Source organism: Oryctolagus cuniculus, chromosome 16, assembly GCF_964237555.1.
Source record: "Oryctolagus cuniculus chromosome 16, mOryCun1.1, whole genome shotgun sequence".
Taxonomy (NCBI): Eukaryota; Metazoa; Chordata; class Mammalia; order Lagomorpha; family Leporidae; genus Oryctolagus; species Oryctolagus cuniculus.
In genome coordinates, this window is record NC_091447.1 from 42,951,516 (window position 1) to 42,978,637 (window position 27,122).

The 27,122-nt window shown below is 41.4% G+C and overlaps 1 protein-coding gene and 1 long non-coding RNA gene across 3 annotated transcripts in view; one reads left to right on the forward strand and one right to left on the reverse strand.

Annotated features, from left to right (window-relative positions):
• Positions 1-27,122, forward strand: part of CDK6 (cyclin dependent kinase 6) — a 234,537-nt gene that overhangs the window by 2,236 nt on the left and 205,179 nt on the right. The gene's annotated exons all lie outside the window — the stretch shown is intronic.
• LOC138845903 (uncharacterized) lies at positions 44-22,233 on the reverse strand. The gene is made up of 2 exons (XR_011383220.1): positions 21,977-22,233; positions 44-403 (listed from the first exon to the last, which is right to left on the reverse strand). It is a non-coding gene; the product is annotated as an uncharacterized lncRNA (long non-coding RNA).

The following is a 27,122-nucleotide window of genomic DNA, read 5'->3' on the forward strand; positions in this document are numbered from 1 at the left end:
GGACGCGCTTGCCCAGAACAGGTTCCCAGCAGGCATCAGTGCACCTGGCCTTTTTATTTTTTTTTCCAAGAACAAATCATATTCATACCCTTAGATTACAGGCTTCGGAGCCACAGGGGCTACTTGAGTACAGTGAGCCTGTAGTTTGTCCACAAAGGCTGTCAGTCATATGCCATGAAGCTCAGTGACACTTGAGGAAATTATTGATGATGTCACCCTCACGAGCTACAGATCTCTCTTCCTGTTTCATTTCCTTCCTGTTTCTTCTTCCACCGCTGCCTTGGGACGACCACTGGCTCCCATGATCGCCACACTGAGCACACTGAGCAGTAACGGATTTCAGAGGTGGCTACTCTGTTCAGGCAGAGTCAGGAAATCAAGGACAGGTGACGGCAGTTCTTCTCTGCGGAGAGGGAGAGAGAGAGTTGTCAGTTTGACCCCAAGCCTGTGATTTGTTGCTGCCCCCAGGATCAGCTTTACAGGCTGATGCTTGGTTCTTTAAATGTTTCTTAAAAGGGCAGATGCCATTATAAGTGCCTCCAAGTCATAAGTAATTGATCGTAATTACAGGCCCTCCCCGCAGATAGTTAAGCCTCTAAGCTTGAAGGAGCATAATAAACATATTAGTTTTTTTTTTTCCAAAAGTTTAAGATTTAATTTTGATGGACTTGCCAGGAGCGCTGACTTGTTGCTGCTGGCACTGACACAGCCTGCATGCACAGAGACAAGGATTGGAAGTTCTTGCTTACCTATTCTTGATGTGTCCCAGGCCCAGGCTTGATTAGCCAGTTAGTGTCCGGGGTGTAAATTTACTCCTATTTAACAGTTGCTAATCCCAAATCCTAGAGCCTTTGGCAGAGTCAGGCTTAAGCATGAAGCTCTGTTGGAGCTCCTGCGCTCCGTGGATGGATTGTGTTTTATGTCCTGAGACCGGGGGGGGGGGGGGGGGGGGGACACACATGACATGCTTGATCAGCAGTTTGTTTATTTAGGCCCTACTGTGTGCTGGGCACTTTAATATGCTGGAGGTGCAGCAGTGAAGAAGTCAGCAGAAGTCTCTACACTTGCCAAGGTTATGTTGTAATGTAGTGAGCAGTTCTTTTTTTTTCTCTCTCTAAATATGCAGTTGCCTTTGACTGTCTTGTTTTGCTGTACTTAACCAGTTTTACAGAGCATCTTGATTGAGTAGGCAGGCTAACCAGAACACCAATCAGAAGCAAATGTTTTGAGGGTTAAGGTTCACTTTAGCACTATATAAACCAATCTGTTTAAGAAGGCATTGACATGTGACTGATACATGTGACCACTGGAGCTCCCTTTACCCAGCAAGCCTTTAGAGATGCTCTTTAAAAACCGTGGGGCAAGGTGCTGGGAGAGATGCCTGGGCGGATCACACCTGGTGCTGCTCCACTCAGGTACTTGCCCCTCACTGTACCCCGGGGACGTGGTAGTGTCATGTGCCCTGAGAGAGATGGCAAACATGTATTGGCCCTGGGATTCAATTTATTGGTGTAACAGTAATAATTCAGATTCAGTTATTGATTCTGGAAATTTGATGATCATTGCATATCCATGGATAGATCTGCGATCTCTAAATATTTAAATATGTTGAATTGATATTAGATATTAGGCTGTTTAATCACTGCTTTAGTAACAACAACAAAAAAGCACCCACATTGCTCAGTGATTATTCAAGGAGAGTTTTCTGATTTTCTCTTTTTTAAACATCTCAGAAATGTATAACATAAAAGGAGAATAAAAATGATTTTTACCCTAGAAAAATTATTCACTAACAAGGTAAAAGAAACATAATGTATTATTCAACTCTCTCAAGCCAGGCCTTCAGGTGGTTCTCCTTTGAATAAAAGTGTTTTATGGATGAATAATGTGTTTATTAGGACTTATTTCAATGAAAGCAGGAAAAGCAGAATTCTCTTGTTAATTCAGTATATTGAAGGTACGTTTATTCCTTCACCCTCTGTGCGTTCCTTGAAAAGTTACCAGCTTATCCGGGTTGTTTAAGTGAATACAGGTTTTCACGGTGGTGTTCTCCTTATTCCTTGCTTGTGCAGAAGGGCTTGATAGTGCTGAATTTTTGACACTTGCAATTGTATCCTTATACAACTATTATGCACCAGGAATTATTAGATTTTTTCTCTGGAATCAAGGAGAAAATGGTTTGTAAGAGGGAAATTTGTATGACCTTGAATATTTTGGGGGAGAACTTTCCTATGGGTAGAGCCTAGAATTGTGCAACAGGTTAGGCGACTGCCTGTGATGCCGGCATCCCATATGGGCACCAGTTCAAGTCCCTGCTGCCCCACCTCTGATCCAGCTCTCTACTAATGTGCCTGGAAAATCAGTGGAAGATGGCCCAAATCCCTGGTCCTGCCACCCACATAGGAGACCAGGATGAAGCTCATGGCTCCTGGCTTCAGCCTGGCCTATTACTAGCTGTTATGATCTTTGGGGAGGGAACCAGCAGATGAAGATTCTCTCTCTCTCTCTCCCCCTCTCTGTATCTCTGTCTTTTGAATAAATAAATCTTAAAAAAAAAAAAAAAAAAGACATGGGTAAATGAGTATCGATGAAAACCAACTCCTTAGAAATAAACCACTCCTTTTTGTAAATTAAACAAGAAAACATATACCTCACTATTAATAAATCCTTAGGAATGTTTTTAAAGAAGGAACGGCTCATACTTACACCATATCATAGTAGTACCTTGGCTCTTAGGGTTTGTAAATCTTTGAGCCCTTTTATGTTACAGCTGCATACACTGAGGCCAGAGGTCAAGCAGCCTGTCCATCAAGCCGTTTTTAAGTTCCCGACTTGTTCTTGAATAAGCTGTCCTGTTCTTAAATTGGAGTAGCAGTTAAAGACTTGTGTTTGGCAGAAGGTGAATCAAATGAGTACATTTCTAGTTTGGAAAAAAACAAACTAGATGTAGGCAAAGTAATGGATTGCCAGGAATAAATGATATGTAATTTATAATATAAATGCTATAATATAAATGATATAATTAAATTCAGGAAGTTGCTGAATGCCCTGTTTAAAAAAAAGTATGGTTATTAATCTGTTAAATTTTGCTTTTAATGAGTTTGGAATTCTATTTATGATCATTTAAATGGCTATAGTTAAATCTGTAGTCATAAATTCATTTTAGACAGTGAATAGTAGAAACAGTTGAAATGCTGAGAACTTGTCTCATGAGTGAAATATGACATAATTTGGCTCTTTACCTTTTACCTTTTTAATGAAATAAACACCATAATACTGGAAAATGAGACAGCCTAACAACCTCCCGACACATAAGCAAATATGTATGACCCATACATCCTGAAGTCTAATCACACTGTTGCTGTTTCTCTTGAGGTTCAGATGAGTTTCTGTGTCTTCATGGGAAATAAATTAATTGTGAGCTTCCTGATGTAGCAGAACACAGCAACGATGAAGTCTGGGTGCAGGTGAATTGGTAACAGGAGAAGGTAGCATGTGTATGTTGGGCTTTGTCCAAAGCCCAGGAGGCAACACTGAAAATGGGCACTGGTGGTTTATAACAAGCATTCCTGCATAAAGGTCACCATTTGAGTGATGAACCATGGATGCTAAGTCGGCTGGGGCAGGCAGGCCAGCAGTAAGACAGGATTTTTATAAGAGCTGGTGGACAGTTATGAAGATGATCAGTTTATTGCCATAGCTGACTTCTGCTCTCACCTGAGAAGTGAAGTAAAAGCCCTGTGAGACATGTGGCAGGAACCTGTGCAAGTGTACACTTGTACTGGAAATCTGAGATAATAAACATTCTTGACCCATCCTTTGCCTATAATACTTTGACTAACTTTGAGCAACTACTGACTTACTTCATCAGTTAAGTAGTCGTGTTAATTATCTATTACCTGACTTTACTAAATGATTTTTATTCAGTAGAATTAGAATCATAGAATGGGAATCCTTTTTTAAAAGATTTTATTTATTTGAAAGGGCAGTGGGAGGCTGAGGGTGGGGCAGAGAACAGAAAGAGAATATCTTGCATTTGCTGGTTCATTCTCCAGATGCCCACGGCAGCTGGGACTAGGCTAGGCCAACGCCAGGAACCAGGAACTCCATCTGTCTCCCACATGGGTGGCAGGGGCTCAAGTCTTGAGCCACCATCTGCTGGGTGATAAACCTGAGTGAGCATTAGCAGGAAGCTGGATCAGAAGCAGAGATGGAACTTAACCCCAGGCACTCTGACAGGCAGGCATCCCAGATGGCAGCTTCACATCCCACTGTGCCACAATGCCTGCCCCAACATGAGCATTTTTTAATTGGAAAGGGTCTTAAATTTAACCTATTCCTACTCCCTTTGGTCTGTGGAGAACTGGTTTTATAGATGTGAAAGAAAATGATTTTTAGCCACTTTTTTGTGTGATTATATATGCATTGCATATACAAATTAATCGAGGGTAGTTGGGATTCAGTTACAGGATTACTTCCGGTGTTAGCACAACAGGCTGACTGATGTGCTTGCACGCTAGAGAAAACTACCCTGAGATTTAAAAGTATTTTCAACTTAACGACTCTGCTGACTTGACAAGCATATGTCTTTTTATATCCATCAGTAACGTGGTGTTCGTAAATTGTTAGTTGGCCAATAAATATTTCCTGAATGAATGAGTTAAATAGAATAAATTACATTATAAACCACTCAGATGAACACTTTTCGTCCTTTTAGTGTTACATACAGCATTAGCAAGTATGGTGTCTCTGGCTAACACTGACTTTGGAAGGCTGTTGGGTATTAATGTAATGTGTATACACATGAAGTCTATTTAGAAAGAGCCTTCAAATACTGATAGATATTTTTAACTCCTCCTTACTCCCATTTAAAAAAATAATGTAGTTGAAAGACAGAGATCAGCTGGCGCCCCGGCTCACTAGCCTAATCCTCCGCCTTGCGGCGCCAGCACACTGGGTTCTATTCCTGGTTGGGGCACCGGATTCTGTCCTGGTTGCCCCTCTTCTAGGCCAGCTCTGCTGTGGCCGGGGAGTGCAGTGGAGGATGGCCCAAGTGCTTGGGCCCTGCACCAGCACGGGAGACCAGGATAAACACCTGGCTCCTGCCATCGGATCAGCGCGGTGCGCCGGCCGCAGCGCATCAGCCGCGGCGGCCATTGGAGGGTGAACCAACGGCAAAAGGAAGACCTTTCTCTCTGTCTCTCTCTCTCTGTCCACTCTGCCTGTCAAAGAAAAAAAAAAAAAAAGACAGAGATCTCCTATCCACTGATTCACACCCCACCTGCCTGAAACAGCCAGGGCTGGGCTGGGCCAGGCCAGGCCAGGCCAAGCCAAAGTCAGGAGCTCAGAATTCAATGGATGGCAGGGACCCAAGCATGTGAAACATCACCTGCTATCTCCCAGGGTGTGTGTTAACAGGAAGCTAGGCTCCAGAGCAGAGGCAGGGCTTGAACCTAGGCAGTCATTTTTTTTTTTTAAGATTGATTAATCTATTTATTTGAAAGTCAATTACAGAGAGGGGAAAAGACAGATCTTCCATGTGCTGGTTCACTCCAGTGGATGCAGTGGCCAGAGCTGAGCCAGGCCAAAGCCAGGAGGCAGGAACTTCATTCAGGTCTCCCACATGGGTGGCAGAGATCCAAGCACTTGGGCCATCTTCTGTTGCTTTCCTAGACCATCAGCAGGGAGCTAGATTGAAGTTAAGCATCTGAGACATGAACCAGTGCCCGTATGGGATGCTGGCACCCAAAGGTGGCAGCTTTATTTGCTACACCACGACACCAGCCCCAGAACCTAGGCGGTCTTAATCAGGGACGAGGGCATCCTAAGTGGTGTCCTAACTGCTCTGTCAAACACCTGCTCCTGACTGTTTTGTTTTTCTTTCACTACTAGCATTGGCTGTGATAGGGTTTTCGTGGGTTCCGTGTATTTGTTACATTCCCTAAAGGCAAATGGACTTCCTTCCATCCACTTGTGACTAATTAGGACCAGTATTGGAGAGTGCCCTTGGTACTCCTCACAGTACTCTTCCCACCTGTTAAAATGCTACCTGCCCTTACAGGTCAAGCTGTCAGCCACTTTCTTTGTGGTGTGCTCCTTAGTACTTCCATTTTTGTTTCCTCTGGACCCTGATAACTATGGACCTCCTTCATGGAAGTCATTATATGTATGCCCCCACATGTGAATTAAATTATTTTAAGAAGTATTAGTAATCCTCCCCACCCGTGTGACACCTTCTTCCCAGCCTCTAACCTTTCATGGCCCTGCTGTGAGCTCCTTGAGGCAGAAGCATCTTGTAATCATGTCCATTTGCACCCTACATCCAGTGAAAGTAAAATAAATAAGTAGCAAGTGGATACAGTCTTGGGAAGGAGGTCCAGTTATTAAGGAGGGGACCATATGGATTCTTTCCATCACATGGAAGAATGTTGGTACTGAGCAGTGTAAAAAAAAAAAAAAAAAAAGGAGAACAGATCACACATTGGATTATACTTAGAGTTTCCTGGGAAATAATTTTTTGAAATACTAAAAAAAGAAAGTTTCAGTTTTGTTTGACTTCAGTCTGCATAGTTTACATTAAAATGACTTTAAAAGGTTTAAGTCAGTATTCCCATAGTTAACTGTGTAGTCTTGGGTTTAATTTATATACTGTGAAGAAGTTATCAACACTTTGAAAATGAGCACATGTTCAGTAAAAGCCGAAAATAACTTGAACTTTCAAGTGTAAGAATATGAGGTATTATAAATACACCTTAATCAGTTGCGTGATTTCTTGTAGTTTTGTTTTTTTTTTCCCACTAATTTCAGTTTCTTGGCTTTGTATAGTGGAAAAACTATTGAGAATAGAATTAGGTAAAGTCTTCCTATTCAGTTCTAAAAGGTGATGGTCATTCTGAATTTCATTCAGGCCTTCCTTGTTTTCTTATAATTTGTATAAAGAGAATTTGGGATTCTACCTTGACAAACTGGTAGGTTTAGTTAAAGGCATAACTCTTACAGCCTGAAATAATTCCAGTTCCTTGAGACATATGTGGCTGGTGTGTGCACGCCCGTGTACACGTGGATGCATTACCTTGGAATGCAAGGTTCCTGGAAGAAGGAACAGAGTTGTTTGGTTCCTCACTGGATCCCACGCACTGAGCTTGGTGCCTGGCTTCTTGTAGCCCAGCATAAATATTTGTGAGTGAGAAATGAGTATGTCCCATTTAGGAATGCAGAATTTAATTTTTTTGAAGTCATAATTGGGAGGGGCCGACATTGTGGCACAGTGGATTTAGCTGCTTCCTGCAGCCCTAGCATCCCATATGAGCACTGGTTCAAGTCCCAGCTGTTCCACTTTTGATCCAGCTCCCTGCTAATGCACCTGGGAAAGCAGTGGAAAGTGGTCTAAATACTGGGGCCCCTGCCAAGCATCTGGGAGACTGCTGGAGTTCCAGCCGGGCCTGGCCCAGCCCTGGCTGTTGCAACCATTTGAGGAGTGAGCTAGTAGATGGAAGATTCTCATTCTCATTCTCTCTCTCTCTCTCTCTCTCTCTCTCTCTCTCTCTTCCCCTCTCTCCCTTTCTCTCTTCTCTGCCTTTCAAATAAATAAATCTTTTTAAAAATTCAGAATTAGGTAATAATGCCTAAAACATAGGTGAAATCCTAGCCATCAGTACCTATGTACTGGTCATGTATCTAAATTCTTTGTTAAATGTAACGAAAGCAGTGGCACAGAGAGAACCTCTGGATTGAAATGACCCAAAAAATGTTAGGAGGTCTGGAATTTATTTCAGAATGGGGTAACGACGCAACAACTGCTATAATTAACCATTGCGGAAGCACTGGAAAGTCCTTGTAGTGGTCTCTTCATGTGTGTATATATGATGTTTTCTCTAGTAACAAGCTTAAAAAATTGGCTGGCGCCGCGGCTCACTAGGCTAATCCCCCGCCTTGCGGTGCCGGCACACCGGGTTCTAGTCCCGGTCGGGGCACCGGATTCTGTCCCGGTTGCCCTTCTTCCAGGCCAGCTCTCTGCTGTGGCCTGGGAGTTCAGTGGAGGATGGCCCAAGTGCTTGGGCCCTGCACCCGCATGGGAGACCAGGAGAAGCACCTGGCTCCTGGCTTCAGATCAGCTCAGTTGCGCCGGCCGCAGCGCGCCGGCCGTGGCGGCCATTGGAGGGTGAACCAACGGCAAAAGGAAGACCTTTCTCTCTGTCTCTCTCTTTCACTGTCCACTCTGCCTGTCAAAAATTAAATAAATAAATAAATAAATAAATAAATAAATAAAATGTTCCTGCTCTTGAACTAGGAGTCAGAAGACTGCCTCTCTCCTGACCCCTCCACTTATGAGCTGCGTGACTTGGGGTGAACTTCTCATGTCACTTGGCTGCTGTTTGCCCACAATAAAATAGGAATTATTACTACTCTTGGGACCTTAGTGAGTTACTGTGATCAAATGAAATTATGTGTACAAAGACCAAGTACTTCATAAGTGTAAGGTGTAATTGACAAAACCAACTCCTGCCCTCAAATAGTTTATAATTTCCTGGGGGAAACAGACTTGAGCACTGGGTGAGTGTAACCGGGAGATCAATTGTATGTGTGCCTTCACCTTCCTTGCATGTGAAGGCAGGAATGGAGCTAGGTCTGTCTGAAACGATGTGTGTTGGATTTACAGCAATTCTACAAAATGTCATCTTTCATTTGGGTTTTGGACATTGGTGTCTGGTTTACCCAATGCTGCACCTTATTTGTTGGTAGATTAATTGGGTGAGGGTCTGTGGACCAAACGTTCCTGAGAACACATTGTCAAAACTGATGAGTTTCATTATTTCTTTTATATTTCACTGTTCAGGTTAACTCAAAGAGGAGTTGGAGTCTTTACTTGTCTTTTCTTTCTCTTTTTAAAAATTTTAAAATCTCAACAGAATTATTCACTTTTATGTCACACATTGGAATTTCTCCTTGTTTATTTTCGGAGGCTGTTCTGTGGCATGACTGCCCTCTGACATTTAAAATTTTGTCCCATGTACTCTGTTTAAATCATTAAGAAGTTCTCTCTGCAGCAAGGAAACGGTTCTCTTTAAGGAGCACTAAACTCTGCTGGATTCTCTTTTCTTTGCTTCCTTTTATTGCTAAGTAATCTCATAATTTCGGTGTTAGGCATTCCTAATGATTAGTATAAAACATTTACTTTTCCTAAAATGCTTTTATTTTTAGAAGGTATAAAGGATAAAGTTGGAAACAGTAACACACTTAGCAACAGAACAAGAAAAACAAAAGACTGCATTTCAAGGACCGACTTACACTTTAGAGTATTGGCTTATTTCAGAACTTTTTAGTGGAAACCAAGAGACTATCTGGGTAGTTTCATGTTGGGAGTTTTAAATGATGCAGTATACATTCCAACCATGTAGAATCACTTAAAGAGGTTATTAAATAGCCTTGGGTAAAAATGGGATGTTTTCTTATTGAGCCACGAGAAACCAAGAGACATGTTTAAAGACTGGGGTTAGGAGAGACTCCTGGAGCTAATCTGAGAGTGAAGTGCATGTACATTATGTAAGTCCCTTCAAGAATAGAGAGCATATTTCTTGGAAATAACACTTTTTTTCTTTACACAATAACACACACTACAAATTTGTGACATCCTGCTAGGAATTACAAATTGTTTTAAGCCCATAGGATTTAATCAGCGGTTATTTAGTTAACTAGTAGCTCATTAGACTGGAACCAGTGCCAGTTGGGTTTTCCACTAAGCCAGTCAGTTTTGAAGGGGCCATGTTTTAGAAGCATCACTCTGGTCCTCAAATGTAGGCTGACTCAGGGTGATGGGATAGATCTCAAGCACTATAGGAGCTCAGTTGACTCAGTGATACCAATTCCAACCCTAGAAATAGGGGCTTTTGAGACAGGTCAAGAGAAGCATCTCTGTCTACGAAAGATGGAATAGGCTTTTTTTTTTTTTTTCATGTTAGTAGATATAAAATTAAGAGGTGGTGTTATCACTAGGCAAATAGAGAATGGTATAGAGATGTGTCCATGTCTCTGGAAGGACAGTTTGCTTATTAAAAAAGGGAAGAAAGTGGAGGAAGATGAACTAAGTTGAGGGAAAGATGAGAGAACCTATGGGTAGCAATTAAGTTTCTTGGCTGACTTCAGAATCTAAAACCTGGTGATGTGAAAGTGGGTGAAAAATCTGGCATGTCTAGAAAGCCCTCCAACCACTGGTTGCTGAATGAATAAACCTAGAATGTTGTTCTTAACAATTCTCTGGTAATAAAATAACACAGTTGTCTGCCTTTTCTTGGAGACCGTATTTTTTTTTTTTTTTTTTTTTAAGATTTATTTTATTTATTTGAAAGAGTTACAGAGAGAGGTAGAGACAGAGAGAGGTCTTCCGTCTGCTGGTTCACTCCCCGGATGGCCGCAATGGCCGGAGCTGTGCCAATCCAAAGCCAGGATCCAGGAGCTTCCTCTGGGTCTCCCACATGGGTGCAGGGGTCCAAGGATCTGGGCCATCTTCCACTGCCATCCCAGGCCATAGCGGAGAACTGGATGGGAAGTGGAGCTGCTGGGAGTAGAACCGGTGTCCACATTGGATGCCAGTGCCTCAGGCCAGGGCCTCAACCTGCTGCGCCACAGCGCTGGCCTCAGGGACCGTATTTTTACCATCTTTAATTGCTCACTGTGCCTGTCACTCAGATATATTTTGAATATTTGCATTAATTAATATTAAATGTCTGCTTCCTATTAGAAAATACGCTGTAGGAGGGAAGGGAATTTTGTCTCTATTCACTGCTTTGTCCTCTGGGTCAGTAGAACACTTAGTTCAATAAATAGCTGTTGAGTCAAGGACCAAGTGAGTAAATAGTTAAACTGTGACTGAAGACTTCGTACAGTTTTTTTTATTGACAATAAAAATGTTAACACTAAAATTTTAAATACATTTTGATTTTCTATCCACCTGTATTACATTTAAAACTCTAGGATTGTTCAGTATCTAATAATGATGGTAGTAAATTTCTGACTTAGAAATTAGGAGTTACTTTAATAACATAATGACTAATAAGTGGACACTGAGATACATTCCTTTTAAGCTAATTCTTCCATTACTATTTTCATTAAAGTATAAACGTAATTTTATGATACTAATGGTAACATTTAATATTTTAAATTCTTACCAGTTTCTGCTGATTTGATGTCATTGTTTTGATGGAAGTTTGAAGACATGATTTCAGAATCTCTGGGTTGTGAACTTTTAAAAAAATACTAATGTACTTTCCTCAGATGTAAGCCGTAAAGTCCTGGTATGAATGGCTGTGACTTTCCTTACAAGTAATAAGGTCCAAGTGTCCAGTCCCAGGATAAACTTTGCCCCAGGCCTCTGTAGTCTGACCCTTCCAGGAACCTTCTTTCTCTGCTTACTGTATTTGGTTGTGATCGTCTAATGGGCTTGATATCATTTGGTCATGGTCAATGAAAAGAAGGAAGGGAAGAGGGGAGAGTAAATAGAAAAGGAAAGAAAATGTGTGGTGTTTCCGGTCAGTTGTCAAATGTGCTGCTCAGAAGTGGTTACTAGAGCTTGTGGAGGAGAGGAGTTGGCAGTTTTTTTTATTTAAAGTAATTATGCTTTTCTGTAATATTGCCCCCAAGTTTAGGGATGTAGCCATTTTCATGTGTTGATGGCTTTACAGGGTGGGGAAATTGAGACACAGCATGATGAGAATGGCCTATCTCTAAGATGTCTAGGGCATTAGCTGGAAAAGACTCAACAGCACGGAGTTTGGTGCATCTGGTGGTGTCTTCACTCTCAAGTCTGACGGTTCAAGCAGGTTGATGTGATGTAGGCTGGCACCTGAGAGCTGGAGCTGTTGACCAGAGCACCTACACTGGGCCTCTGCACATGGCCTGAGGTTCATTTTAGCATAACCAATGTTGGACATACACAGTGATTTCTGGCTCCAAAAACCCATAACCCTGAATTTAAGCAATGTTATTTCTGCCACATTTAGTTGGTTACAAGAGAGTCCAAAACCCCACAGATTCAAGGGGAGAAGTCATACACCACTTATTATTGGAAGGAATGTTTTATTTATTTATTTATTTGACACATAGAGTTATAGACAGAGAGAAGGGTCTTCCTTCCGTTGTTTCACTCCCCAAATGGCAACGACGGCTGGCGCTGCACCGAACCGAAGCCAGGAGCCAGGTGCTTCTTCCTGGTCTCCCATGTGGGTGCAGGGCCCAAACACTTGGGCCATTCTTCACTGCCCTCCCAGGCCACAGCAGAGAGCTGGACTGGAAGAGGAGCAACCGGGACTAGAACCCGGTGCCCTTATGGGATGCTGGCACTGCAGGTGGAGGATAAACCAAGTGAGCCATGGCGCTGGCCTGGAAGGAATGTTTTAAAAAATTGTCCAACCCCCTCCCATTAATTGTGACATTGATATTAGATGATTAGTATAGGAGGACTTAAAATGAAAACCAAGTCACCTGCCTGAACTGCCCCTGTTCCCATGCTCTGATACCCTCCTCTATAAATCCAGACTACCCTATGCTCTATTTAAGATTTAACAGATACTATTCTTAAGATAATATCTGTTGACCTCCTGTTCTGGAAGATGAGCATTTGGCTCATTATTACTACTTCTTATTCATTTCCTTCATCTTCACCTTTTCTAGGGACATGTTTATTTTATGGACTAATTTTTAAAAATACACTAAACATTACTTTTTGTTGTTCTTTCACTTTGGGCATTATCTCTTGAGTCTCCATTTAATAAGTGGAAAATATTTTATCTCTTTAAACTCCTCTATCTTTGTCCTCTTTTTAACATCACAATTTCTGCTAGCTACTCTGTGCTGAAGTCATTAAACATGAGCATTCTATTCTCCAACCACAACAGAGTCTTCCTGGCTTTGTCTGAGGATTGACCCTTGGAAGTTGAATGCTGAAAACAGTGCTGACATTATTCTATCTAGGGTACAGTATGGGCCAAATATTCTTTATATTTCCTTTTTGGAAAGTACAACATTATAACCATTTGAGGCTGATGGAGTCCTTCTTTCTTAAATACAGATGTAAGCATTCTGTACACTTAGTCATTTATTTAAAAGTTTGTGCTATTTGGGGGCCTGTATTGTAGCACAATAGATTAAACCACTTCCTGTGACACCAGCATTCTATATGAGTGCCAATTGGAGACTTGGCTGTTGGGGCAGTTTGGGGAGTGAAGCAGCAGATGGAAGCTCTCTGTAACCCTGCTTTTCAAATAAACAAATGTTCTTTTAAAAAAAAAAAAAAGCCTTTGTGCTATTGTAATGTTTCTTATTCAGGCCATGATAGTCTTGTACCATTTCATTTTTCCTGGAGTTTATAATTGCCTTTGTTTTTTTCCTGCCTTGTTTGTCTTTATCACAACCTATATTTCTCAGAAAATTGTGTCCCAAGTTTGGTGGTCTGCTTTGTTTCATCTCAATTTATTGAGCATTCTGTGGAATCTTTCTAAGTGCAGATTTGCTTCATTTTATTTTAAAAGATGATTTCTTCTTCATTTGTTCTATTTTCTTTCTGAAGTCTTGTTAGTCAAATACTGTCTTTCAGTTGGGACTACTGTGTCTCTTAAAGTCCCACAGAAGTTGTTTTTTCTGAGTAATCTATTTGATTTTTTAGTATTTATTTTGTTTGCCCTTAAATATTTTCTGCATTATTTCCAGCTGTCACTTGAATTTACTGCTTTGGCAATTACAGTTTTGACTTCAGAGCCTCTTTCTTTTTTGTTCTCTGCTTGTTTTGTTTCTGTTTTTAAGCATTTTATTCTGGATTCTGTAATATTACCTTGAATTGATCTAATTTTTTTTACCAACTTTTAATTCCATTTTCTATGAACATTTAAAATATGTATACATATATATGTATGTATGTTTGTGTGTGTGTGTGTGTGTGTATGAAAGGCGGAGAGACAGGGAGAGCAGACAGAGAGAGGTCTCCTTTCCACTGGTGTACTCACCAAATGCCCTCAGCAGTCAGGGCTGGGCTAGGCCAAAGCCATGAGCTAAAAATTCCATCTGAATCTTCCCTTTGAATGACAGGGATCCAACCACTTGAGCCAGCCTGCTTGCTGCCTCCATGGGTTTGCATTAGCAGGAAGCTGGATTGGAAGCAGAGCCAGGATTCAAACCCAGGCACTCTCATGGAATGTGAACATCCCAAGAGGCATCTTAAATTGTCAGGCCAAATGCCCACTCCAATCTAAATTTTTTAAGTTCTTCATTATCTCTGTTTCTGTTGGTGTTTTTTTGTTAAGGTTTATTTTCCCTGGTGCTGGATTCTTTAAATGCCTGGTGATCTTCTTTGAGTGTCCTTTATTTAAAAAAAAAAAATCAAGGGCTGCCATTGTGGCATAGTGGATAAAACTGCCACCTGCAGTGCTGGCCTTCCATATGGGCAGCAGTTCAAGACCTGGCTGCTGCACTTCTGATTCGGCTCCTTGCTCATGCACCTGGGAAAGTAGCAGAGGATGACCAAAGTGCTAGGGCCCCTGCACCCAAGTGGGAGACCCCAGGGAGGCTCCTGGCTCCTGGCTTCAGCCTGGGCCAGCCCTGGCCATTGCAGCCATTTGGTGAGTGAACCAGCAGATGGAAGATTTCTCTCTCTCTTTATGTCTCTCTGTCTCTGTCTCTCCTCTCTGTATAATTCAGATTTTCAAATAAATAAATAAATCTTTTTAAAAAAAATCAGATTTGTTGAGTTATAACCTATTTGTAGAAAAACATAGCCATTTTAAGTGTGTGTTTTAGGAATTTTGTCAGATTCCTGCACCTATATGACCACTGCCACAATCCAGACCTAAAAGACTCTTCTTGCCCCAGCAATTCCTTCAGGCCCCTTTGCCGTCCATCCCCTCCCTCTACCTGGACCCCTGGCAAACCTGATCTGATCTTTCAGTCATTTTACTTTAGATATATCTGTCCTAGAGTTTCATATACATGATTTCAAACAGTATCTTGTGCTTTTGTATTTGGCTGTCATGGGTAATGTTTCTGAGACTCATTCATGTTAACTGTATACAGTTCATTTTTCCCCATCGTATGTATTTACCACAATTTTTTTTATCTTGTTCATGGCTGGTTTTGTTTTGTTTGGTGCTACTATAAATAACATTGTTAGGAATACTGATGTACAGGCCTTTGTATTGCTATGAGAAATGCTTTCATTTCTGGGGTACCTAGGAGTGGACTGCCTACTGGTATGGCAAATATATATTTACTTTTTAAAAACACTGCCCAGCTTTTGCACATTGGTTGTGCCATTTCCCCCGGTAATGTATGAAGATTCTGTTTGATTCATATCCTTCTCAACACTTGGTATTGACAGTATTTTTAATTTTAGCCATTTTATATTGGATGCCACACTGTGGTTTTAATTTGCATTTACCTGATGACTAATGTTGGACATTTGCTTATTGCCCATTCCAATACCTTCTTTTGGGAGATGTCTATACAAATTTCTTACATTTTAAAAATCTGAGTCATCATATGCTAATCCTTCATGTATTCTGGAGAAATATTTGGTTAGCTGTAGATATTCCAGCATTTGTTTCAGGTCTTTGTCTTTTTCATTTCCTTAAATGGTGCATCTCAAAAAGATTTTAATTTAATCAAAGTCTGATGTGTCATTTCTTTTTCTCCCTCCCTTTGTGCTTTTTCTGTAACCTAAGAGATCTTTGCTTACATATAGACTTTTTCCTATGTTCTAGAATTCTGTAACTTTTGTTTTTATGTTAGGACTGTGACTCATTCAAGTCAAGTCTTTGTTCATGGCTTTAGATAAAAGAGCTTTGTTTTTCATATGTGGATATTGAGCTGTTCCAGCACCATTTGTTGAAAACACAGTGCTTTCCTCATTTTTAATTACCTTGGCAGATTTGCCAAAAATCAATTGGCCTTATAAATTTAGGTCTGTTTTTGGATTCTCTGTCCCGTCCCATTGATCCATGTATCTGTTCTTTTGCCAATACCATGATGTTTTGATTACTGTACTTTTATAGCTGATCTTTCTAAAGTCAAGTAGTTTAAGGTCTCCAGGTTTGTTCTTTAGAATTGTTTTGGATCTTCTTGTGCCTTTGCATTTCCGTATAAACTTTAGAATCAGCTTATCAGGTAGTATGTCTCCTTGAGAATTTAATTGGATAGCACTTAATCTCTATTACTGGGAGAGGATATTGATATTGACACTTTTGAGACTTCTGATCATGAACATGGTATATCTTTCCATGTCAGTCTTTAAATCATTTTTAGGGGAAAGGGCTTGTCTGTATTATCTTAAATTTACCCATATACATTACACACATAAGGGATTCTAAATGTTTATTGCTAGTATGTAAGTATAATTATTTTTTAAAAGATTTATTTATTTATTTGAAAGAGTTAGAGGGAGAGACAGAGAAGGATCTTCCATCAACCTGTTCACTCCCCAAGTGGCTACAACAGCTAGGATTGGGCAAAGCTGAAGCCAGGAGCTTCTTCCTGGCTTCCTATGTGAGTGAGAGGGCACCAAGCATGTGGGCCATCTGCTGTTTTCCCAGGTGAATTAGCAGGGAGCTGGATTAGAAGAGCAGCTGGAGCTCAAACCAGCAATGTGATAATAGGATGCTAATGTGTGCAGCACAACACTAGTGCTGACTTTTATTTATTTTACTTGCTCTTTTTGCATTGATCCGGTCCTTAAGTACAATATTGAATAAAAATGATGAGAGCAGGTATTTTGGCCTGCTTCCTGTAATAAGGAGAAAGCATTTGGTTTTTCTTCCATAAGTATGGTGTAAGCTGTCAGTCTTCCTAGATGCCCTTTATCAAGTTGATGAAATTCCCTTGTATTCCTTATATCCTGAGAGTTTATTATGATTGGACATTGAATTTTGTGATTGCTTTTTGTTTGTGATTGAATTGATTATATGATTTTTTGTTTACTCTCTTTGTGTGCTGTGAACTATACTGATTGAACTTTGGAAGCTGAACCAAACTCACATTCCTGTGATAAACCTCACTTGATCTTTGATGTACCCTTTTTAGGCATTGTCGAAATTTTGCTAAGAATTTTTGTATCTGTGTTCATCAAGGACTTTGGTCTATAATTTGAGGTTTGGAGGTAATTCTAACCTTATAAAATGAGTTGAGAAGTATTTCTACCTCATATGTTTTCTGAAATATTTTTCATAGGGCTGGTTTTTCTTTGTTACATATATATTGATATAATATATATTGATATATATAATCAATATATCAATGAAGTTATTTGGGTCTAGTATTTTCTTTATGAGAAGGTTTTTTAAATAGGAATTCTCTTTTTATAATTTTGGTCTAGATGAATTTGTTTCGTCTAGGTTTGCTATGTTAGTGTAAATTCAGTATCTTTTTCTCTTATCCTTTAATATCTGTAGAATCTGACATTAATAATTTGTATGTGTTCTGTTTTTTCCCTGACAATTCAGATAGGTGTTGTGTTTTTTTTTTTGTTTTGTTTTGTTTTTGTTTGTTTGTTTGTTTGTTTGTTTTGACAGGCAGAGTGGACAGTGAGAGAGAGAGACAGAGAGAAAGGTCTTCCTTTGCCGTTGGTTCACCCTCCAATGACCTTTGTGGCCGGCGCACCGTGCTGATCCGATGGCAGGAGCCAGGTGCTTCTCCTGGTCTCCCATGGGGTGCAGGGCCCAAGTACTTGGGCCATCCTCCACTGCACTCCCGGGCCACAGCAGAGAGCTGGCCTGTAAGAGGGGCAACCGGGACAGAATCCGGCACCCCGACCGGGACTAGAATCCGGTGTGCCAGCACCGCAAGGCGGAGGATTAGCCTAGTGAGCCGCGGTGCTGACCTCAGCTAGGGTTTTGTCAATTTTATTTTTTGGTTTTAATAATTTACTTTCTTTTGTCTTTCCATTGATACTTTTATCTTTAATTCCTTTTCTTTTTCATTGTGTTTTTAATTTTCTTTTACTTTAGCTTTTTAAAATGGATGGTTATATGTTACAATGTAAGCATTTATGTTTTATTTGCTTTTCACATATTTTGATATGTTGTAGTTCCATTTTCTCAATTCTAAATATTACAAGGATTTTAATTTATTTCTTCTTTGACCTGATTTTTAAACTTCCAAAGATTTAGGGGATTTTTCAGATACCTTTCTGTATAATTACATTGTGATTAGAGAACAACACTGTATGATTTTAATTCATTTTAAATTTAATACTTGCCTTGGTATAGCACCTGTCCTACCACCTGTTCTGTGTGATTCTTTTTCTTTATTCTTACATTTTTCTCATTATGTTCATATTTTTCATTATGTCTTTGAACAGATTTGTAAGATTTGTCATAAGTTGCCTTAGTATCTTTGACTGCTGTTCCACAAGCTTTGTCTATTTTGAGTCTTGCCTGTTGTCTCCTGGTTAGGGGCCACATTTTCCTGCATGTGTAATTCTTTATTGGATGCCAGACATTGTTGACTGCTGGATTTTGTTCTGTTCCTGTAGACGTCCTGCCCTCGGTTCTCACAGACAGCTGAGTTACTCGTGGATCAGGATCATGCTTCCCAGGCTTACTTTTGGTTTGTTGTCGAGGGGGTCTGGGGTCATGCCTTCCTTTAAGACTGCTTTAGCCCCAACCCTAGACATTGTGCTTTGGTGGTCTCTCCTCTGGGGTTAGTAGGAGCTCTGTGTGAGCCCCAGGAATCATTCAGCTTACAACCCCTGGGTGATCTTTCCTTGGAGGCTGCTCTTCCCCTAGCCGCATGCAGTTCCCTGTGCACAGCTTGATACTCGGTCAAGGATTCAACGGACCCCATGTAGGTTTCTGAAGCTCTCTTCTGGGTTGCTTTTCCTGTAATAATCTGTTCACAAATTCTAGCCACAGTTGCCTCCTTGTCTTCCCAATGCTGATTTGTCTATAGTCAGCCTCCCAGTTCCCACTCCCTGCCCCTGTGATCTGGAAGTGGCCTCCAAACAAAGCCAGGGCACTCTGCAGCTTGCTTTATATTTTTTCTCCATCTCAGGGGTCCAGTTCTAGACTTACGGTAGCCCAGCGTCTGCAAATGGGAACTTTACATACTTGTTCAGTTCCGTGGCAGGTGGGAAGTCTAGCATTACTACTTTGTACGTTCATTCGTTTTTCTGAAGAGTAGGTGGCTGGCCAGGCTATTATGTAGGACCTTTTCTTCCCTGCCAGCTTCCATATCAGAGTGATCATTTAGGAGGCTTGTTTGGGGTGGGATCAACACTTTGCAGGCTTTCCTTTTGAGTGAGTGGGAGAACCCCCGGGTTCCCCTCTAAGGTCCTGGGTCCAGGGATGGCACTGGGATTGCTTAGCTGGTGCAGTTATTCTATATGTAGATCTTCCGTTCCCACCCTTAGTGGGACTGCACTTCTCCCACCCTTCTGTCATTGCACCTGCTGGCTCTGGCCAGCTCCTGCTTCCTTCAATGCCCTCATAGCTAATTCTAGCATGGTGGTCTCCCTTCCAATAAAAAAAAAGTGCCATTGATATTCACTGATATAAAAGTGATACACACATCTGGATAGATTATTTTATATTAAAATGAACAAAAATGGTTTTTCTTAAAAAAAAAATACATACCTTGATCCTGTGTCCTGCACTTTGGAAACCAGTTTCTCTTTGGTGATTTTCTCCATCAACTTGTTTCTGTTTATTTTCAATCATTTAGAAAATTCACTAATCTCACTTTGCCTTTTTTTTTTTAATTACAGGTTTACATCTTTTACTTCAGCAGTATTTGAGAAAGAAATATTTGTGATGCATATTTCTTTTAAAGATTTATTTGTATGAAAGAGTCATGGACTGGCGCCGTGGCTCGCTTGGCTAATCCTCTGCCTGTGGCGCCGGCATCCCAGGTTCTAGTCCTGGTTGGGGCACCGGATTCTGTCCCTGTTGCTCCTCTTCCAGTCCAGCTCTCTGCTGTGGCCCAGGAAGGCAGTGGAGGATGGCTTAAGTGCTTGGGCCCTGCACCTACATGGGAGACCAGGAGGAAGCACCTGGTTCCTGGCTTTGGATCGGCCGGCCCGTGGTGGCCAATTGATGGGTGAACCAACAGAAAAAGGAAGACCTTTCTCTGTGTCTCTCTCTCTGTCTAACTCTGCCTGTCCAAATAAATAAATAAATAAATAAATAAAATTCAACAACAACAAAAAAGAGTCATGGAGAGACAGGGAAGAGATAGAGAGATAGGGAAAGAGATCCTGCATCCACTGGTTCACTCCCCAAGTGGCTGCTGCAAAGCCAGTAGCTTTATCCGGGTCTCCCACATGGGTGGCAGGGGCCCAAGCACTTGAGCCCACTTCTGCCAGGCCATTAGGGAGCTGGATCGGAAGTGGAGCAGTCGGGACACAAAGTGGTACCAACATGAGATACTGACATTACAGGTGGTAGCTTTACCTGCTACTCTACAACACCAGCCCCTAAAATAAATTTTTGAGTAGATACAGTGTCATTCTTGCAATTCAATTGGCCTTCCTGATTGGGAGCAAAAGGTATGTGGCACAGTAGCACAGCAGGTTAAACTACCACCTCTGACATTGGTGTACCACATTGGAATGCCAATTCAAGTCCTGGCTGCTCTGCTTCTGATCCAACTTCCTGCTAATGCACCTGGGAAAGCAGCAGAAGATGGACCAAGTACTCAGGCTCCTGTCAACTATGTGGGAGACATGGATGGAGTTCCAGGCTCCTGGCTGTGGCCTGGGGTGCAGCCATTTGGGGAATTGAGCCAGCAAATGGAAGATTCCTCTCCCTCTCCCTCTCCCTCTCCCTCTCCCTCTCCCTCTCCCTCTCCCTCTCTCCCTCTCTCCCTCTCCCTCTCTCCCTCTCTCCCTCTCTCCCTCTCTCCCTCTCCCTCTCCCTCCTTCTTCCTCTCTCTCCTTCCCTCTCCCTCCCCCTCTTTCCCTCCCTCTCTCCCTCTTTCTCCTTCTCCCTCTCCTTCTCTCCCCCTCCCTCTCTCCCTGTCTCCCTCTCCCTCCCCCTCTTTTCCTCCCTCTCCCTCTGTCCCTCTTCTCTCCCTCTCCTTCTCTCCCCCTCTCTCCCCCTCCCTCCCTCTATCTATCTCTCTCTCCCTCCCTCTACTTCTCTCTCCCCCCCTCTACTTCTCTCTCCCCCCTCCCTCTCTCTCCCTCCCTCTCTTTCCTTTCCTCTCTCCCTTCCTCTCTCTCTCCCTCTACTTCTCTTTCCCTCTCCCTCTCTCTCTCCCTCCCTCTCTTTGACTCTCTCTCCCTCCCGCTCCCTCTCTCTCTCCCTCCTGCTCCCTCTCTCTTTCTATCTCTCCCCTCCCATTCCCCCTCCATCACTGTCTCTCCCAATATCTGTAGCTCTGCCTTCCAAATACAGTTTCTAAAAGTAGGGAAAAAAGAGTTGTGGGCTGAAAATTGCTCATTGCCTGCAGAATGTTGTCCTTGCAGTAGCCCTGATACTTGGTTATGTTGGAGGGAGCGTGGCCCTAGGAAGTGTGTGTGTGTGTGTGTGTGTGTGTGTGTGTGTGCGCATCTCACCAGGGGCACACAGCTGCTATGCAGAAACGTGGGATCATGTGAGAGATCCTTTCTCCGCGTTTATTAACATTCCTCAATTTTTGGGACAGTGTAATCATCTGGAGAGGTGCCACAAATGCAGAAAGAACATTGTCTCATTATTCTATGGCCTGTTGCACCTGGCTATCAAAATTCATTGCCCTACTCTGGGTTTTCATCCTGTTAATATACCATTCCCAAAGTCAACAGCTGGTATAAACTGTAACACGCAAAAAGCTAATTTGACATCATATTGGGAGTGTTCGCCAGCTAATGTTTCCTAAGGGAGCAAACTGAAAAAACAAGCCCACTATGAATTAATTCTTTGTAGGAATTTCCCATGTCTGATAATTTAAAAGAATAAATTCTGCATGCAAATGAACCATTACAAACTTAATTGAAGCTTGTTGGATGCTCAGGTTTACTCACCATGGTATGTTTTTGATGGAGACAGGAAGTGAAAAAGCAAGGTCTATGAGATCTTTTTTTCTGTGAAGTCTCAGCCAGTCTTTTAATGTTTCTCATTGAGGCCTTGGTCGCTAGGGTACATGACTCAAGGTATCTATTGCTGCTTAGCTGTTTTTAAGGGGGAATTTCCCCACCATGTTCCTCCCCTCCCCAAAATAGCTAATTATGTACTGGAAGTTTCAGCCCATTGTTCCCAGTTTGTGAAGTCAGCATATTCTGGAAGCTCACTGTGAGTGTCACTCTGAGCTGCGCTCACGCTTTTGTTGCTCCGTCCCGGCAGCTCGCGCTGTACTGTAAGGACACGATTCTGTCGCTATTTTTCCCCTCACATTTGATGTGGTCGTTTGCATACAGCTGCAGAGTAGACAGTTACCTTTGAAAGGAACACTTGGCCGCTCTAATTTGATTAAAGAAAACCACCTCAATCATTTCTAGACTGAGAACGTTTTCATTTTCACTTGGCAGTAGGAGTTGGGAATGTACTCACTGCACTTAGATACGTGGGGGAGCAGTTAGGGAACAAAACCACTGCTCCAGGGAAGAAAGCCTTGGTGCGGGTTTTGTTTTGTTTTGTTTTGTTTTTTTGAGGCAAGCAGTATTATATGGAATTGATTCCCTTTCTCGCTCACTCCATGTTCACGTCCATCTTCTGTACTTGGTTATTTAACAGTTCCAGTTGGACTGATTCTGGCAGGGACAGGTACTGCCTTAAAGTGACATGACAGCCATTGAGATCCTAAAAATTATCTTCTTTTTTTCCATAGAAATAAAACCTCAAATCATCAATTACTATGGATTGCATGTGCTTTTTGTCCCGTGACAAGAAAGGTTGAAAAGGTTTTTAGATCATGGGCCTCTGTGCAGCCAATTTAGTTGTAGCTTACACAGAAGAAAATTGCTTCCTTGGGGCGGGTGTCTGGTAAGATGCCTTGGGCTGCCCTCATCCCGTACAAGAATGCCTGAGTCACCTCTGCTTCACTCCTGGCTACAGCTTCCTGCTATTGCAAACCCTGAGAGGTAGCAGGTGATGTTGGGTCCCTGCCAGCCATATTGAAGACCTACATGATGTTCCTGGCTGCTCTTTAACACCTGTCCCCTGTATATATATATATTTTTCAACAGTGTCTTTTAATAGGCTTAAGTAGAGACCTGTACATGGAACTTAAGACTGTGAAGCTGTGTTAGCTGTTGAGGTTAATGCTGCACATCACCTTGGTGCCATTCAGTTTGCCATAACCTGCTCCAGGCCAGGGAGAAAAGGGAGGAAGAGGAAGTGGGCTCATCACTGAATCTTGCAGTAGAAATGCTGATGTTGCATATGCTCACGATGACTCAGCACTTCTGGCTTTCACTTTGCAGCCACAACTCTGCCTAATGGCATTGAATGACCTTGGTCCAAACTTACGCCTTCAGGAACCTTTCATTTCTTCATCATCAAAAATTTGGAATCATTTCTTTTCTTTTTAATTATAATTACCAGTGTTAGCTATGAGCTGTTATATTTTATACTAGATAAGATGCTTTTTCTCAAGATATTAACAATCTAAGAAAGTAACTTTGGCCCTGGATCACAAATACACCCATACCTCTTGATCAAAGGTGGTAATTCATATGGTCTTTTTAATGTTTTGAGTACAATCTAATAGAGCAGGAGGGGAAGGAAATGGAGATAAAATGCAGTTGTAGTGTTTTTTCTTCTTCAGTTTTAGGAAAGTCTTAATGACCAGTAAGGCTGAGTGAGCTCAGGAGATCTTGGGCTTGTACTTTGGATCTCATCATTTTCTGAATGGTGTAGCATCAAGCTACCATGTGTGTGAGACCATATAGCTTGTATGAGTTAGATTGACTTTTAGGACTAGCCAAAATGTTTAGACCCTAAAATTATTAATAATGAATATAGTTGGAGATGAAAATGTGCAGAAGAACTTGAAACTTTGCTTACGTGAGTTTTCCTGGACTGTCATAACATTAATTATAGGACATAGCTAAGAGTCTCTGTTGAAATCCAGTTTATTCAAAAATTATAAAGCAATTTTAAGCTGTTGTATAGATTATCTAGGCACAATGTTTATTTAAAAACATTTTTGTCACTAAGGAAAATCGAAAACCAGTAGCTTACAGTGAAGAAATAGCTATATGATAGCAAGAATGTAGCTGTCTTTAAAACACAACTGTTTGCTGTTAAATGTGCTTATGTGTTTTCATCTTCATAGCGGTCTCTAAAGGGGAGGAATTTTTGGCCCTTTCACTGCTTCCAAATAAGCAAAAGTAAAAGTTCCTACAGAAAACATAGCCCTGACCTTTTTGCACATGTAATCCAAATGAAAAGTTAGCTTTGAAGTGGAGTCTTGTTACATAACCATACTGAAAATATGCGGTAATATGTATTCCTTTGAATGTCTTCCATTCAGAAACATATTTTTGTTTATTTGCAATCCTACCAGCTGAAAATGGATTATGTTCTGGTTGTTCATCTAACCACCCAACCTCAAAATACTTGAGAAATTACATGAAGAGCTTCGTTCCAAAGCATAAAATTTTCAGAAGGGTTCCGACCATTGGAAAATTAAACATTGAATTTTATTTCATTGATAGTTTAAACAAAGAAACAAGTAATGGGCGAAGGTAAACAGAATTTATGAACTCAGTTTTTGCTAGGCAGAATACCTGTCCAATTAATAGTAGATCATTTTAAACAGCATTTAACAATACTTAAAGGAAATCGTTTGTTTCAGGCATATCTGAACCACTTCTACCAAACTATTTGGCCAACTATGTATGTGTACCTTAGAGTCTAGAGCATTCTGAAGCATCACAAATCACTGTGGAGGGTAATGACCAGTCTAGGCAGAAGCAAACAAAAGCCCTTCTTTTCTTGTGTGTTCTCTCAGATGCCGCTTAGAAATCTGAGAATTGGTAGCATATGCTCGGGAATGCAAGCTCCTGATGCTGACCCACAGCAGCAGAAACAGTGATGCTGTCCTTCATTTTGGCCTTTATTCCTCTTGTGCTGAATTATGGAGCATTCTGCATATTGGGCAGGAGCGGGAAGTCCATGTAACTATCACTAAAAAGGCAAAATACCACGAGAGGCTTTTTACTTTTTTTTAATTGGACTTTTTTGGAGACATTTATAGGGAAGTCATCCTGTTAGCTTGCGTAATTGAGGGATAATTAACCCCAGTTAATAAGATTGTTCAGTCAGTAGAAAATTGCCATCTCTTTTGAGCATTGTCGTTTTTAAAGAATTAGAATATGATAAAGTACATTTCACACTAAAATTCATAATTTAATTCTTTGTTGAATGTTGAGAGGATACTTCAGACTTTATCCTTTATTGTAATCCTAATAAAAAGGCAATTAATGATGAACAATGCCTATGCCTACTAGAGAATATAGTTAATAAAATTTTTCCCAGTTGCACAGTTTGGTTCTTCATGGTGGTGAGAGAAGGCCTTGTGTCATATCTGTTGGAAAACAAAATCCATTGCTGTATTCTGCTTCAAATAGAGATCAAATTTCACTCTTTGAATTGAAATGGAGGCAAAGGTTGAGAGGCTGTCACAGTAGTGAGGGGGCAAGTGGGAGTTTAGGTGGAGAATAAAATAAAAACATGTATTATAGGAAGAAGAGGGGCCGGCGCTGTGGTGCAGAGGGTTAACGCCCTGGCTTGAAGAGCCGGCATCCTATATGGGCGTTGGTTCCAGTCTGGCTGCTCCATTCTGATCCAGCTCTCTGCTATGTCATGGGAAGGCAGTAGAAGATGACCCAAGTCCTTGGGCCCCTGCACCTGCATGGGAGACCCGGAAGAAGCCCCTGGCTCCTGACTTTGAATCGGCGCACCTCCGGGCATTGCAGCCAATTGGGAAGTGAACCAGTAGATGGAAGACCCCTCTCTCTGTCTCTGTCTCTGTGTAACTCTCCTCTGCCTCTCCTCTCTCTGTGTAACTCTGACTTTCAAATAAATAATCTTACAAAAAAAAAAAAAAAAAGAAAATTTAGAAGGTAGATAGATAAAACAGAAAATGGCCCACAATATGAAACAGATTAAATTGAAGCAACAAGTGATTTCTTACAGTTTTACACTATCATTAAGGAGTAAGAATTGGTATGACAGATACTTCTGGTTCTCAGAGAGTTACTTCTAGACCAGACAGAAAGAGATCAAGTTAAAGGGTAGGGGTGAGCTGGAGAACAAACCCAAAAGTGCGAGGGAGTAGCAAAATTAGCTGGGCTCTGGGGCTGGCATTGTGATACAACGGGTTAAGTCCACTGCCTGCAACACAGGTATCCTATATCAGAGAGCCAGTTTGAGTCCCAGCTATTCAGCTTCCGCCGATGCAGCTCCCTGCTAATGTACCTGGGAAAGCAGCAACAGATGGCCCAGGTGCTTGGGACCCTGCCACCCACATGGGAGATCCAGATGGGCTTCCTGGCTGCTGGCTTTGACCTGGCCTAGTCCCAGTTGTCACAGACATTTGGGAAATGAAGATCGCCTTCTCTCCGTCTCTTCCTCTCTCTCTGTCATTCTGCCTTTCAAATAAATGAAAGTAAATCTTTTAAAAAAAAAATGTAGTTGGGCTCCAAAATTTATAAGCTACCACTTCAGTATCATTTATCTAAATTGTTGACATGTAGCCCAAACCGATAGAAACATGCATTTGTTTGTTCTCTTCATATTATGGTTTTGTGGGAAACTTAAGGTAAATTCAACTTGCTTTCGTTCATCTTTTGGTCTTATAGTAGAAAGATATGGTGAAAGAGTCGTTATGCTGGACACGTCAAAAAGAGTTGTTGGTATGAACCACATGTTAAAAATTTTCTGTTGGTTTTTGTTGCTAGCATCGTTATACCTAGCATCAGAGACATGTTTATTATGTTGTCCTACAACATGAACTGACTGCTTTCAACATAGGATGTGATAATCAGCGTAGGAGATCAGTTCTGCATTCCTCCTCACCCTCGTTAGGTTCTTCCTCTTCCTTTTGGGACAGGTGTATAACCATTTTGCATTTAATTATATATTTTTATAAAGATGCTAATAAAGTAGTAGGGAGTATAAAGTAAAGGAATGATGGCAGAATCACTAAAAAACAAAAGGGTCACT